A 14,673-nucleotide genomic window follows, 5' to 3' on the forward strand; every position below is an offset into this window, starting at 1 on the left:
AATTGGAAAACACTGTGCTTTACCACTGGACTCCACTGTTTGCGTTAGCAATAGTTACAGCCACAGCAGTATTCCACTGTGGCTGCTTAGACTCAAAGAGCACAGGGGGCAGAGGCAATGAGCAAAGGCTGAGAAGGTGGTTATGTAACTGTTTCATTTCCAGTAACAAAACAAAGATAACAAGGAAAGGACATGTATCGTGTCCAGCAAATAGGAAAACGGAGAATTACTGTAAAGCCACAAGGTGACATCCGGGCCCCCTTAAAGTCAATTGCAAAACTCCTTTTGATTTCAGTGGAGCTGGAATTACAGCCATGGTGATTAATATTCTTTTTGAGTGTCAGATATACGATTAAGCTAGGTCATCATGTCTAGTTTCTAATGAATTACCTTTAACGTAAAGCAAATTCATGTCACAAAGCTATTAGAAAACATAGTTTGTGTCCTTTGAACTCCTCTCTGCTGGCTTATGGAGGCTTCAAGGCAGAGGAAATGCTATCAAGAGGGAGGACTGTGTAGCTATATAAGCTCATTGATTTAAGCAGATATCTTTATGGAGTTTAATGATCTCCATCGAACTGGCACTGGTCACAGAAAGACTGAGATTATTATTAAGTGCAGAATTGTATATTTAACATTGTACTGCCCAAGATGAGTTAAAGTCAATAACAAAAAGCAGCCATTACCCAAAAATCAAACCACACCATCCACATTTAGGAAATCACAGTAAAGTCAAAAAATTCACACCTGGATATGTAAAATTAGACTTGTAATTCCATATCCAAGCACCTCTGTAAAAGTTAAGTGACCTGCTTTTCAGGGGTGCTGAGCACAAATCTCATTAAGTTGATGGGACCTGGAGATAGGGACCTTTGAAAACCAGGCCATTTTTACTTTCATGCCTAAATATGGATTGAAGAGCCTAACTCTGGCACCCTGGTTTGAAAATTTTGGGCCTAAGACTATCTATTGCCCTTATTGGGCAAGGCAGGTATATTCAAAATGCTTGTTCTTTCATCATGTCCCCACCACACAAAATACTGGTCCTAAGTAACAGCTCAAGTTTTAGAACTCTTGGCATACTGTAAATGATGGGAAAAGCAGGAGTTGTTGCACATCAAAAGAAAACTACACAGGCAGACTTCTAAACTTTGTAGACATGATGGAATGGGAATCCTCCTGACAAACTTACTAAGAGTTATTGAAACACCAGCAGACCCCCATTGTTGGTGAGCAGGGTTGAACCAGGGGACCTCTGGAGCTAAATGCATGAGCCTCAAGCCCTGGCCCTCTTAGCTAAGGCTGGAGCAGACTCATTAATCTCTAGATGGTCTAGGTGCCACTAAAGGGAGACAGAGCACCACACCCAGCAGGTATGGGATCCATTATCACACAGTGGCTGCACTTAACCAAGACTAACTATACCATACACTGCTCTTAAGGTCCATAGGAGCCAGGGGAAACTCTCCTGCAGACTTCAGGAAGGCAGCGTGAACAACAGAGTTCCCGCTTTGTTCCTCCAAAGCCACTTTCATTCTTCAATCCCATGTTAGCAAGACTTAAATTGTATATACATAAAATACGTACACAAAAAAAAAATAGCATTGATGAAAACCCCCTCTGTAGCCATTCCTTCCACCAGAGCTAACACAGGGCACATCTGTTTAGCGCGAGAGCTGTATAGTTAGGGCCATGACCACCCTCTCACTCCACTCCATCTTAACCTAACTACACCTGTGGGAGGAGGTTCAGTCCATAAATGGTCTGTCCTCCATTTTGGAGTCTTTCTCCAAACTGACTCAGCTTTTGGTTCAGAAAGCAGCCAGAAGAAGGTAAACTTTAAACAAGGAGAATTAAAGAACAGATAGAGGAAAGAGATATGGTGCTGTGAAAGCTGGGACATAATGCATGCCTTCAACTCTCTCTCAAATTAGAAAGTAGAACCTTGTTAACACACAAAAGCTTACTACTTTAACTATACCAGTGTTGTCAAAGCAATACAGTTATACTGGTGCAAAGATGCTCATACTGGTATAATTTATTATAATACAGGAAGGGAAATAAGCTATTCTTATATAAGACACCTTTATACTGGTATTACACATACACACATATAAATAAATTAAAAAAACATTATTTAGGTTGCAAAGTCAAGCATTCAAAAGTTAGGAAATACCAGTATTAAGGTTGCCTCTGCATCCTTAATTCAGCTGCCTTGTGTGTCTGCATTACATTATAATACAGTCTTTAAGTACATGATCACATATTATTAGAAGCCCTGCCTATAACTTTGTCCACACTTGAGGATGTACTGGTATAACTATTTCAGTAAAAAATCACACCTCTAACCTAGGCAGTACAGAAACTATGTGCAGACCAGGCCTTAGTTATTGAGAAGAAAAGGACTAGAAACAAAACATTTATTCCTTGGCATTATCTGGGATAGGACATTTCGATCTCCCTGTTCCAGAAGGTTATTTATAATCTAGAAATTCCCTTTCTGGACAGTAAATACTACTGAAATAATACAGAGCAGATTAGAGGATGTCTGTGTGATTTACTTGCTCCAAAACACAGATGGAAATTTGTGTATTTTACTGTAGTTAATGATGAGTTTTCATATCTTAAATTAATTTGGCTTAGCTTTCCTGAGTGTCCTCCTGTAGACGTGCCCTAATACAGTCCTCTGACAGTGGGGTTAGAAAAAAGTGGTTGCTTTATAGGCATGAGAGCTGAAATTCCTAAGCAGAAGGCAGTGATGTATAGAAGGCAAATTACCCTTGTACTGCTAAGTGTGAATTTCTGAGGGAAGAGAGCATGTGACATGGGTGTTTCAGAAACAAATCATGCCCCAGCAATTTACTGGAATTTAATTCCTGAATGAGGTTGCAATGAATCTGAGGGCAAACCTTCCCCTCCACCCCACACTAAGCCTAAATAAATGGGCTTGGTGCAAAAGATTTTAATGCGTGTGGTTACAGAATCCTAGTTCCTACCACTCGTGCTGCAGGGCAGCAGCATATCTACTTTGGCAGTCTCTGAGCTGTAGCTGTGTCCTCAGCTCATGTTCTTTGTAATGCTGGGCGGAGTGGCCAACGGACCTAGATCTGCAAATCTTTTAACCCCACCCCTATAGATTAAGGAGTTAGGCTCTAGGAATCCTATCCCCCTTCCTCATACACAGAACTTTGCCAGCTGCCTTAGCTGGGAAAGAGGCAGAGATTGACCCTTAGTGAATAAAGGAAATAGTTTGGACAGAAATGTATGTTAAATGCTTTAAGTTATAGTAGAAACAAATCATGTCAAACCAATTCTTTTTCTTTCTTTGACAGGATAACAGATGGTAACAAGCTTAGGCTCTAATTCGCCCCCACGCAGAAGGCCTGCACAAAGCTTTAGGTATGACTGAAGTCTCAGTGCTGGGTATAACTGGGGCATGAGGAGCCCATAGGATCTTAAAGTGGCTTGTCTTCGCAAAGATGAATTTAGTACTCAGTCATGCCTGCAAGGCATAGTCTTGTATTGGGGTTGCTGTGTAGCCACAATGTCCCCAAGGGAAGTACAAGGAGACATTCTGCCTCAGAGAAGAAGAATGCCTCTCAGAACTCCCAGGCCCACAGAGGTAGCGATCCTGTTACTTCCCTTCATGGTATATAGCGTATTTCCCCCTCCTATTGCACAGCCAGCCAGCTGTGACAGCTCAAGTGTGTGTGGGTGTGTCCTTTCCGCCCTTTCTTGCCCCCTCTGAAGCTCCCCATCAAAGGGAATAATCTTTGTGCTCTTCATGGACTGCAGTTATAGCTGGTTATTTTGCAGGTTATGCCAAGTATAGCTCATTGTAGCCTCACCCCACCAGGCCCCTGCGTGAAGGCCAGCTGTAATCTGCTCCTTAGTGAATAAAACTGAAGCAGTGAGCAGAGTGCACTATGTTATATGCTATCTCCACCACAATTCGTTTATTCACTGATCCTGCTGTCATTGAGGAAATAAAATTAAGTGGGTTTGCCATGATTTGTTTCTGATGAGTCCATGGCCATACTGCAGAGTACTTGCCATTTGCAGCACTCAGGGCATTTAAAGTGTACTTGTGATATAAAGCTATTGATAGTGACTCCACTCCTAGAGAAACTGGTGAAGTGTGGCTACATAGAATCACTTGTGAGACACCCATGCATTTGCTTAAACACAATAGAGCTTCAACAGTAACTATTATTTCAGCGCTGAGCTGAGCTGAAATGTCAAGAAGGATCTCACAAGCTGTAGATCTGGGCAGTGGCATCTTAGGGTGGGTGCTGTAACTTCCCTTGGCCGCACATGTGCTCGTTTGTTCACTGCCCTTCTGACTGTGATCCTTGGGCCTCTGCTGCAGTTGATGGGCTATCCAGTGTAGTTCTAGAGCTATTACTGCTGCAGAAGCCTAACTAATCTTATCTATTCTGTCCAGGCATTTATACTCCATCCATCACCATGGTATCCGAGTCTACATGCTGGAATAATGCACGTGGGCACTGCACCATATGGAGCACGGAGCAGCTGTTACCAACCTGGATCCTTCTTTGGGAAGTACTCTGGTGTTAAATGAACTGCTCTGATTGACACGCACAGGATGGGGCTAAAAGGTACATCTGTTTGAGATTGCTTTTATTATCTTCTGGTTGTGAGTGGAGGACTGCTCCAGCTGTCCTAAAGACAGAACTGCCACTGACTCCAAGTTCTGTACAGTTCAAACATTTCCTCATTTGCTCTGATTATTTGCTACACCTTCTTCTTGTGTCTGTTCTTAAATTAAACTGGAAGCACCTGGGGGCAGGAACTGTCTCTTACTATATGTCTGTACAGCATCTAGTGCAATTGAGATCTGATACTGATTTGGGCCTCTGGATGCTACTGTAATGCAAATAATAAATGACTTGGAGAGTGGAGGGGAGAATACACTAATCTAATATGAGGATGATACAAAACGGAGAGAGACTGTCAATACACTGAGGGTAGAATTAAAATACAGTATGAGCTTGATAGATAAGAAAAATGAACTGAAATCTATCAAAGGAGATACAATCTAATGTAAAGCTGATGTAGGAAGAAATAATCAAATTCACAAAAGTAAAATGAGGCATGATTGGCTAGGCAGCAGTGCTGCAGGAATGGATCTGGAGGTTATAGGAGATGATAAACTGGACATCAGGTAAAACATTGTTGCGAACAGGAAAACGCCATCTAGGGTTATCTTAACAGGAATCTCTCGTGAAATAAATGAGGTAATTATTTTGGCACTGGTTGGCTTTCTGGTTAGGCTTCATGTGATCACATTTGTAAAGGGGCACACCAACTGGAGAGAAATCAGAGGAGGAACATATAAAAATAAATGACAAAAGTTGTAGAAAATAAAATCACTGAAGTAAAGGTTAAGAGAACTGGAGATGTTCAATATGGAGAAGAGATGGTGGGGAGGTGGAGGGGAGAGGTTTAACTACCTACAAAGACAGTACTTACCAAGGTACTATAAAGAGGATAGGGATCAATTACTCTCAGGAGCTATCAAGGACAGAACTTGAAATATAACAGGCATAAGATGCAGCAGGGAAAATGCAGGGCAAATATTAACATGTTAAGGCAAACCCTGCTGTGACAAAGTAAAGGTGCTGCAATCTGTAACAGGGTTAACTGGTCCCACGGGGACTCATGTGGCTGCTCAGGGCCAGAGTGTACAAGGAAGGGGAAGTGAAGATCAAAGGGAAAACTAAGGAGAAGAGAGTGCCTTCTCCCCTCTGGGTTGGGCGAAGTGGAGACAGCCTGTGGGGATTATTGCCCAGAGTCGCCAGTTGATTTGTTTTTGTTTTGTGACTGTTTTGTAGACAATAAAATAAACCCCAAGGAAAGGGCCTTGAAAATATGGGTGCCTGGAGGTTTATTTCCCTTCCCTGGCTAGTGAAACCGCCCACTAGGTTACACCTGCCTTGATTTACACCCTGTGCAGTTCCATTGGCTCCATCAGAGATGCATAGGGCATAAGTAAAGACAGGGCTGGGCCCTAAAACTACAGTCAGTCAATGCAGAAATAAAGCACAGTTACCAAGAGAGCTTTTGACCTTTCTAGAGTTGCATATATGCATGGTGATCTTATAGGAATGGTTCAGGCATAAATTTAAAAATTCACCTTGATTTCGGAGTGATATAATGGAGATCTCTCTCCCTCTGAATGCCTGTATGAATGTCCTTGCTTTATGTGTGTAAGGGTATGTCTACACTGCAGTCCTGGGGTTGATTGCAGCTTGTGTAGACATTCCTGAGCAAGCTTTGATCTAGCTAGCTTGAGTGCCGGAGCAGAGAAGCTGCAGCAGCGTGCAAGTAATTACCCTGGATTCCTGGAGGGTTTGGACAGCCGGGGCTGAACTGTGTGCTGCTGTGACTTTGCTGCTCTGGTATAGAGCTAGCTACATTAAAGCTAGCACAGACATGACTACAAGAGCTGCAATCTCGCTTTGTGATTGCAGTGTAGACATACCTTAACTCAGAACCTCCATGCTATTTTATGTAACTTGGTGTGCTTATGTTGCTGTGCCATGCTTTCTTCTGTGCCGGTGATGCCTACCCTAGATCACCTTACTGTGAATGTGTGTGGTATATTTTGATTAGAATGCAGCTCGACTGGAAATACCCTCTGTTATTTCACTGATGACAATTGGAAAATGCCCAATTTTGTTGTGGTTTGGTTCGTTTGGTTGCCCCCCTCCCGGCACTTGTACTAATTTCCTTCCTTCTTCCTGTTAAGCAATATATTGTAAAGCTTCATACCTTTACAGTGGTTACCCTACACGATTATGGAGTTTTTCATTTGTAGGCGAGAGAGAGGACCTCCTGCAAGGCATGTGGGTAGGAAAGCCCAAGGGGATCCCCAGCGGGGAATATCCTAACAGTCATTGGTTGCCTCTTGTTGCTCCCTGTGTGTAATGGTTTGCAGGAGGCAGGCCTGTAGAAAAGAGGGGTTGTTGATGAGTGTGTCTTGATTGTTCTGTGTCGTGGCTGGATAGTCCTTTGGGGATCTCTACAGACCAGACATAAGTTAGAGTAGCCATTAGGTCAGCTCTAGTTTATCCTGAGGGCTGCCAAACTGGCTGTCACTAGTCCCAAAATTCTGGACATTGAAAAGTGCTTTAAATCTACCTTTGCTTACTTCCCCAGTGCTGCGCCTCCTGAGAGATGCCACTCAGAACTGGGATCTTAAAGTTTATTCATTTATCCCAGACATGAGGAAGTTTGTGTCTAGCAGCAGGTAGGGCTGTGATCAAGACCATGGTGGCTAATAACCACTGGAAGCTGTGAGGCTATTACCGCCCTTCCTTTCTAGGGCTGGTCTAAGTTCTATAGGGATGTTCTTTGCATTCCAAAAGTGGTGAAAAGGAGGCAGCTGGCCTCTTGCTTTGTGGGGAAGGTTGGTACTTGGCACCCTACCCCACAGCCGTGATTCTCACTACTGTAGGGCATTTCACAGAATTGATGCTATCTCAGGAGATTCTCTTCTTTTCAAAAACCCATTTCCAGTGTCCAGGGGCTGCAGCTCTGGTATTCCTAATTCTTCTTTTGGAGCAAGCCTCAAACTGAATGAGGTTCTTTTGCACCCTCGTGCTTCATTTGTAACACAGGAGGCCTTTGTGCAGTTGGGTACATCTGTGCAAAGTGTGTGTAAAAAGCAGCCATTGTGCTGTTTACATCAACTTTGCCCAGATGTAGATGACTACAAATGGGGCAAGCCAATGAAGAGAATCAGGCCTGTGGGGCCTGTGTTAAAAGTACGTCTCAGCCCAGCTTTGTCATCCCACGGCTACAATCAGTTTGTGTTTTGAGAAGGTCAGAGTGTTCATTGTACCCTGAAAACCTAGTTTATCTCAGTAGAGTGGGGGGGAGGCACTGAGGGAAGGCCTGCTTTGTCAGGCTTGAGAGGCTTCTGTGTGGTAAAATCAGGGAACCAGTGCAGTGTGTACTCTGAATATAAAAAACTACCTCTCTACCTGGGACTGCACAGAAAGAGGCAGAAACGCATCTCTTTTCTCTCTCTCTCTTGGAGTTCACGAGAACTAGAGGGAATTTAGATATCTGTGAAGAAAAGAGCTTAATTCTTCCCCATGACCAGCTTAAAGTAAAGTTACAGCAGCTAAATGGACCATGCGGTATGAAATGCAAAGTCACGCTAGTCTGCGTCAAACATTCCCCCCTGGTAACAGAGGAGCACAGTCAAAGAGCAAAACAAAGGCAGATGCATCAACAACTGAAAGTGTTTTTATTGCTTTCTTATGCATGGCAGCTGCCCGGGAGACCTCAGTTGAATTTAAGTAGTGGAATGTCACCTGGAGGTCACAGAGAAATGGGGAAATCTCCCTCCACCATCACAAATGAGTTAAAGGCTTCAGTGGTTTTCTTTCCTTTAGTTCATTTGTAGCATGAAAACTCCTATTAAAAGCTGATAACAAAGAAACATTAGGAGTATCTCCTGCTTGCTGAGCCAATTAAAATTGTCCTTAAATAATATAAAGGGGGGGGGGGAGGAAAAATCAAGTATGTGGTGGGGGGCGGGGGAAGGGGGCAAAATATTCCTGTTTAGGGCCTCCTATGGGCTAGCCCTGGTACTGCCTCAGGTTACATCTACACTGCTGCTGGCAGTGTGCTTCCCAGTGCACTTAGACACACACACACCAAGCTCTGCTCAAGCTACAGCACAAAAAATAGCAGTGTGGCTGGGGGTAGTATGGGCAGGAGCCCAAAGTCGGCACCCGATTTGTATGCAATGGAGCAGATTGCAGCAATTCTTACCTTGGATACATAGGTAGGACTCGTAGAGACTCTAGGTTTCAGCATATAGTGCTCCATCCTAATCTGAGTCGTTTCTCTGATGCTGTGCCATACAGCCTGTGCAAGTTATACCTCAGTTTTAAAGACAAAGGTGTCTGCAGAGCATGTTGTACTCTGTGGGCTAAACTTTGGATCCCACTGATATTGAGGATACTTTCTTTAAACTGTTACCAAAAAGTCTGCATGTTGATAGCTTTTTCATGTATTTATTTTAGTCACCATTTTATGATGTCAAAAAGTAAAATATAAAGGTAGCATCAGCACCAAGTGAAGGATATACCAATCTTCAAAAGTAATCTACCTGCCCTCCCATTTCTGTGAAACAGAGTGAGGGGACAGAGGAATAAAACTGCCTGAATCCACAGTGCTTCTCTGTCTTGTTTCTTCGTAACATGCATTTACCAAATCCCTGGCAGGTGATAGCAAAGGAAGACTCACCAAAACTTTGGAGGACCCTGTAGATTTCTCTGTGACTAACAAATCTCTAAATAGCAAATAGACCCTTCTTGTATATGTATTCCATAGAGTTTGCTGGTAATATTAAAACAAAACAAAACATTATTTCAAGTTTTTGTTCCCTTTGGCTGGGACCCTGCCCAGCTGTCCCAGGTCTTGCACCTAAACTGCGTGTAGAAAAGTGGCTGCAGTCCAAAGTCAGTGCTGTGTAAAAGATAATATATCAGTATGGGGCAGAGAGAGAGTTTACTGAATCCTTTAGAATGCTGTGGCAGTATGGTAACTGAGTACTGTGTTTTGTTTGTTGCCTATGACAGTATAAATAGCTAAGAGTCTTAAAACGGGGATCCTCAAACATTTTTGTAGTGAGGTCCGCATCTGAAAAGAGAAATTTTCTCATGGACCACCACCGACCCTCGTGTTTGTGATCAGATAACACCTCTTTGGCAGTGTCATCAACTACTTACATGGAAAAATAATATTAGGAATGTGTTTGATGTATTTGAAGTGCCTTTCAATGTGATTTAGTAACTGGTAATAGAAGAGGCATGGGTAAATGTTATAATGGTATGCAATAAAGAAGTTAGAGACTGGGAGAAAATTAGGAGCATGTTTCAAAAGTGGGAAGAAACATTCCATAAAAGATAGAAATGTCACGAGCTGTTATTTCTATTCAAATGCAAAGAGCACCCAATGTAAATAAGATTGTTATACTGTATGCTCCTCTATTGACTCCTTTTGGAGCCCCAATTAATTTCTGGTACTCATTGCCACTAGTTTGAACTGATCCTGGAGCTCACTAGGACTCAGAAAAGGGTTAAATATTTATATGGATAATGAGGACATCCACAATTACATTATATCCCTTCTGTAGAAGTAATGTAATTGTGAATGCTCAAGTTTCAGGTCATATCATAAGTCAACCTCTAGCTGACTGGGTTTAGGAAGAAGTTTCTCCTATAGTAAGGTTATTCCATAATTGTTCAATATGAGGTTTTTTCCACCTTCTTCTGAAGCAAGATCCGAAACAGTATATTGGGCTGAATGGACCAGAGATCTGATCTAATATGGGAATCCCTATGCTCGTATGAGCACGCAGCTTATTTGCAAGTAAATGATGTCTGGCTGACCCTTTTGTATGTGCACTATGCCTTCTCCCATTACATGAATAAGTTAATAAACAGCATGAGCATCTCCTCAACACAGCCTGAAGCAAGATCAGTAATGCTTTTCATTTAGGGTTGTGTTCATCAAATGAAGGTTTACACTTAATACCACATGCTAACCTCGCGCAGCACATTTCCTGTCATGGCTTCCAAGACACTTTTCAGTACAGAGACATAGTAGACTAAATAATAAATATTAAGCCAAAGTAAGCAAATGAAACATGACATTCAAGTGCTGCAATAATTCTAGAATCCTACATAGGGATGGGATGCTGCCTAAAAGGAGGTTCCTGATTTCCTTTGGCAGCTCCTGATTCTTTTAGAAACTTGGCCTGTCATTAGGGCTAGAGCTCTGGGTGGATAGCACTAAGATGATTATGTTGTAGACTATACAGTACGGCCAACTCCAAGTGCCAAAAAAGTCATCAGATTGGCTTAAAAGTCATGAGATTTTTAAAAATAACAACTTTGGGGGCCTTTTTGTCTTCTGATGTTTTATTTTTTTCAAGTTTTTCTCTGCAACTATGAGGGCTAGCTTCCTTTTTTTTAAAAAAAAGGAAGGCTGAGATTTTCATGCATCTAGAAGTTGGGTTTTAAGCGAGACACCAAGTATTACAAGATTCTTGACAAAGTCATGAGAGTTGGCAACACCAGACTTGTTACACTATGAGTGTTGTCCCAACTCAAAGGTCCTGTGAATGAGTGTGACTGTTCTGATGAGCTTCCTAGACCAAGCTAGGAATAGGAGACTTTTCACTGTCGAATTTTCAGTGTACACAGCCCCTCCAAACATGCTCAGCAGGCTAAACTTTTACTAAGGCCTGGTCTACACTAGTCTGTTATTTTTGAATTAGCTGAGTTTATTAAAAAAAAAAAATTATCCCGTCCACATGACCGAACTGTTTTTTTCAATTTGAAGGGCTCTTTAATCTGATTTCTGTACTCAACCTTGGCAAGTGGAGTAACACTTAAATCAAGATCGCAATCCTGGGTTAAAGGTATTGTGGATGCAATTCAATGTTATTGGCCTCCGGGAGCTATCCCAGAATGCTCCCTTGTGACCGCTCTGGACAACACTCTCAACTCCGATGCACTAGCCAAGTAGGCAGGAAAAGTCCCAGGAACTTTTGAATTTCATTTCCTGTTTGCTCAATTATGAGGGGTGACGCCCACTACCTCACCACTGTCCATGGACACCTGCAAGTGGGGAGTTGCACGGAGCAAGGAGGAAGAGACACTGGAGGATGAAGAGGAGGAGGACAGTGCACAGGCAGCAAGTGGGGAATCTGTTTTCCCCCCTAGCCAGGAACTATGCTTAACACTGGAGCCAATAGCCTCCCCCCACTCCCAAGGCGGGCGTCTGGAGAAGGTACTTCTGGTGAGTGAGAGCCTGATCGGAGCCATGCAGTCGGGGGAACCCAGCTGCGCTGGGCTGTTCGCGTTTAGTTTAAAGGGCTCATCCCTGCTCAGAGCCTCATCGGACCACGCTGTGTGAAGTGATCATCCCAGAGAGCCCGCAGGCCCTCCTTTTATATGGCAAACCCACCAGGCATTGCTTGCTATAGAGGCTGGCCCAGATTAGAAGGCGGAGAAAATGAACTCAGGATAACATGTTCGCTGAGCTCATGCAGTCCTCCTGCACTGATAGGGCCCAGCTGAATGTGTGGAGTAAAACAATTGCGGAACACAAAGTGAGGAGGGACGCGCGCGATGAGAGCAGGCAGGAGGCTATAGTCACGCTCATGTGGGAGCAAACTGACATGCTCCGCTGCATGGTGGATCTAATGTGGGAAAGGCAGCAGGACCACAGACTGCCACTGCAGCCCCTGTATAACTGCCCTCCCCCTCCCTGAGTTCCATAGCCTCCTCACCCAGACGCTCAAGAACACAAGTGGGGAGGCTATGGGGACCCACACACGCAACCCCAGAGGGTCGCCCAAGCAGCAGAAAGCTGGCATATGCGAACTTGTGATTTGGTTTCTGGACTTGTCCTTCCCTCCTCCTCCACCCCCTAACCCAATACCTCCACCCCCATTTCTCTCAATGTGTTGTGCAACAAATAATAAAGAACAGTTTTTAAACAATTTTGACTTTATTTCCTTTCATATATATAGGGGGCAGGTAACTTCAAGAGAAACAAACACAATTGTCACACCGTACCCTAGCCAGTCATTAAACTGGCTTTCAAAGCTTCTCTGATGCGCAGCGCACTCTGCTGCGCTCTTTTAATAGCCCTGTTGTCTGGCTGTGTGAAATTGGCCACCAGGCGAGTTGCCTCAACCTCCCACCCCACCATAAACGTCTCCCCCTTACTCTCACAGATATTGTGGAGCACGCAACAAGCAGCAATTACAATTGGAATATTGGTTGTGCTGAGATCTAACCGAGTCAGTAAACTGCGCCAGCGCACTTTCAAACGTCCAAAAGCACATTCTACCACCATTTTGCACTTGCTCAGCCTATAGTTGAACTGCTCCTTATTACTGTCCAGGGTGCCTGTGTATGGCTTCATGAGCCATGACATTAAGGGGTAGGCTGGGTCCCCAAGGTTAACTATAGGCATTTCAACATCCCCAACAGTAATTTTCTGGTCTGGAAAGTAAGTCCCTTCCTGCAGCTGTTCAAGCAGACCAGAGTTCCTGAAGATGTAAGCGTCATGCACCTTTCCCTGCCATCCGATGTTGATGTCGGCAAAACATCCCTTGTGATCCACCAGTGCTTGCAGCACCATGGAAAAGTACCCCTTGCAGTTTATGTACTGGCCTCCCTCGTGTGCCGGTGCCAAGATAGGGATATGCGTTTCATCTGTCGCCCCGCCGCAGTTAGGGAACCCCAGCACATTAAAGCCATCCACAATGGTCTGCACATTTCCCAAAGTCACTATCCTTAATAGCAGCTGGTCAATGATTGCGTTGGCTACTTGCAGCACAGCAGCCCCTACAGTAGATTTGCTCACTCCAAACTGATTCCCGACTGACCGGTAGCTGTCAGTCATTGCAAGCTTCCACAGTGCTATGGCCACTCGCTTCTCAACTGTGAGGGCTGCTCTCATTTTGGTGTCTTTGCGCTTCAGGGCAGGGGACAGCAAGTCACAAAGTTCGATGAAAGTGGCCCTATGCATACAAAAGTTTCGCAGCCACTGGGAATCATCCCAGACCTGAGACACTATGCGGTCCCACCAGTCTGTGCTTGTTTCCCGGGCCCAGAATTGGCGTTCCACGGCATGAACCTGGCCCAATGCCACCATGATCTCCCAATCGCCACATGCCATGCTTCTAGGAACGTCTGTGTCCATGTCCTCATCAGTATAGTAATTGCACTGTCATCGCTTCCTCGCCCAGTTTTGCAGGTACTGTACATACTGCTGGATAATGTGCGTGGTATTTACAATGGTCAAAACTGCAGCTGAGATCTGAGCGGGCTCCATGATTGCCACGCTTTGGCACTTGCACAGGTAATCCTGGAAAAAGGGCACGAAATGTAGGAGGCCTGTTCGGTTCAAGATGGCCGATAAAAGGCAGTAAATGGTTGTCTTCTGTAGCTTTCACAGAGTCGGGAAGCTCGCTAGAGCTGCAAGAGCGGGAGAGCAGAGTTTGTGGCAGAAGCGTGAGCAGAGTTTGCGGCGGAAGCTGTGTGGCTCAGTTCACAATGGCCGAAAAACGGTGGGGAATTGTTGCTTTCTGTAGCTTGCATGTGAGCCCAGGACAGACAACATGGAAAATTAGCTAACGATGCAAGAGCGGGAGAGCAGAGTTTGCGGCGGAAGCTGTGCTGCTCGGTTCATGGTAGCTGAAAAAAGGAGGGAAATGGTTAGATAAAAGAGTAGATAGAAAGATAGAGGACACGCGAGGTGGATTCATAGTACCAGGAGACAGGCGGTGCACCATACTGCACCGTCTGCTGGCAGTATGGCGTCTGCCATAGCTTTCATGGAGGGAGGAGCGAGTGACGGCAAACACCCAGAAACACCCGTGAGAATGTTTTTGCCCCATCATGCACTGGGAGCTTAACCCACAATTCCAGTGGGTGGCAGGGACTGCGTAAACTGTGGGATAGCTTCCACAGTGTACCGCTCTGACATTCAATGCTAGCCTCAGTACTGTGGACACACTCCGCTGAATTCACGCGCTTTAGTGGGGACACACAACACCGAATGTATAAAATCGCTTCTGAAAATTCGAATAGCGTACGTTCGAATTAATTT

At 44.3% G+C, this 14,673-nt stretch overlaps 1 long non-coding RNA gene across 3 annotated transcripts in view; it reads left to right on the top strand.

Moving 5' to 3' along the window:
* The first annotated feature begins 1,790 nt into the window (after positions 1-1,790).
* The window catches only part of LOC120386867, an 85,163-nt gene continuing 72,280 nt past the window's right edge, over positions 1,791-14,673 (top strand). For 2 of the 3 annotated variants that reach the window (XR_005589952.1, XR_005589951.1), the window contains exons 1-3: positions 1,791-1,832; positions 3,333-3,399; positions 4,445-4,619. This is a non-coding gene — a long non-coding RNA (uncharacterized LOC120386867). Of the gene's footprint in view, positions 1,833-3,332; positions 3,400-4,444; positions 5,985-14,673 lie in introns of those variants that run through there. The other variant, XR_005589950.1, reaches the window with a different exon arrangement.

The sequence above is a fragment of the Mauremys reevesii genome, linkage group 1, assembly GCF_016161935.1.
Source record: "Mauremys reevesii isolate NIE-2019 linkage group 1, ASM1616193v1, whole genome shotgun sequence".
Classification (NCBI taxonomy): Eukaryota; Metazoa; Chordata; order Testudines; family Geoemydidae; genus Mauremys; species Mauremys reevesii.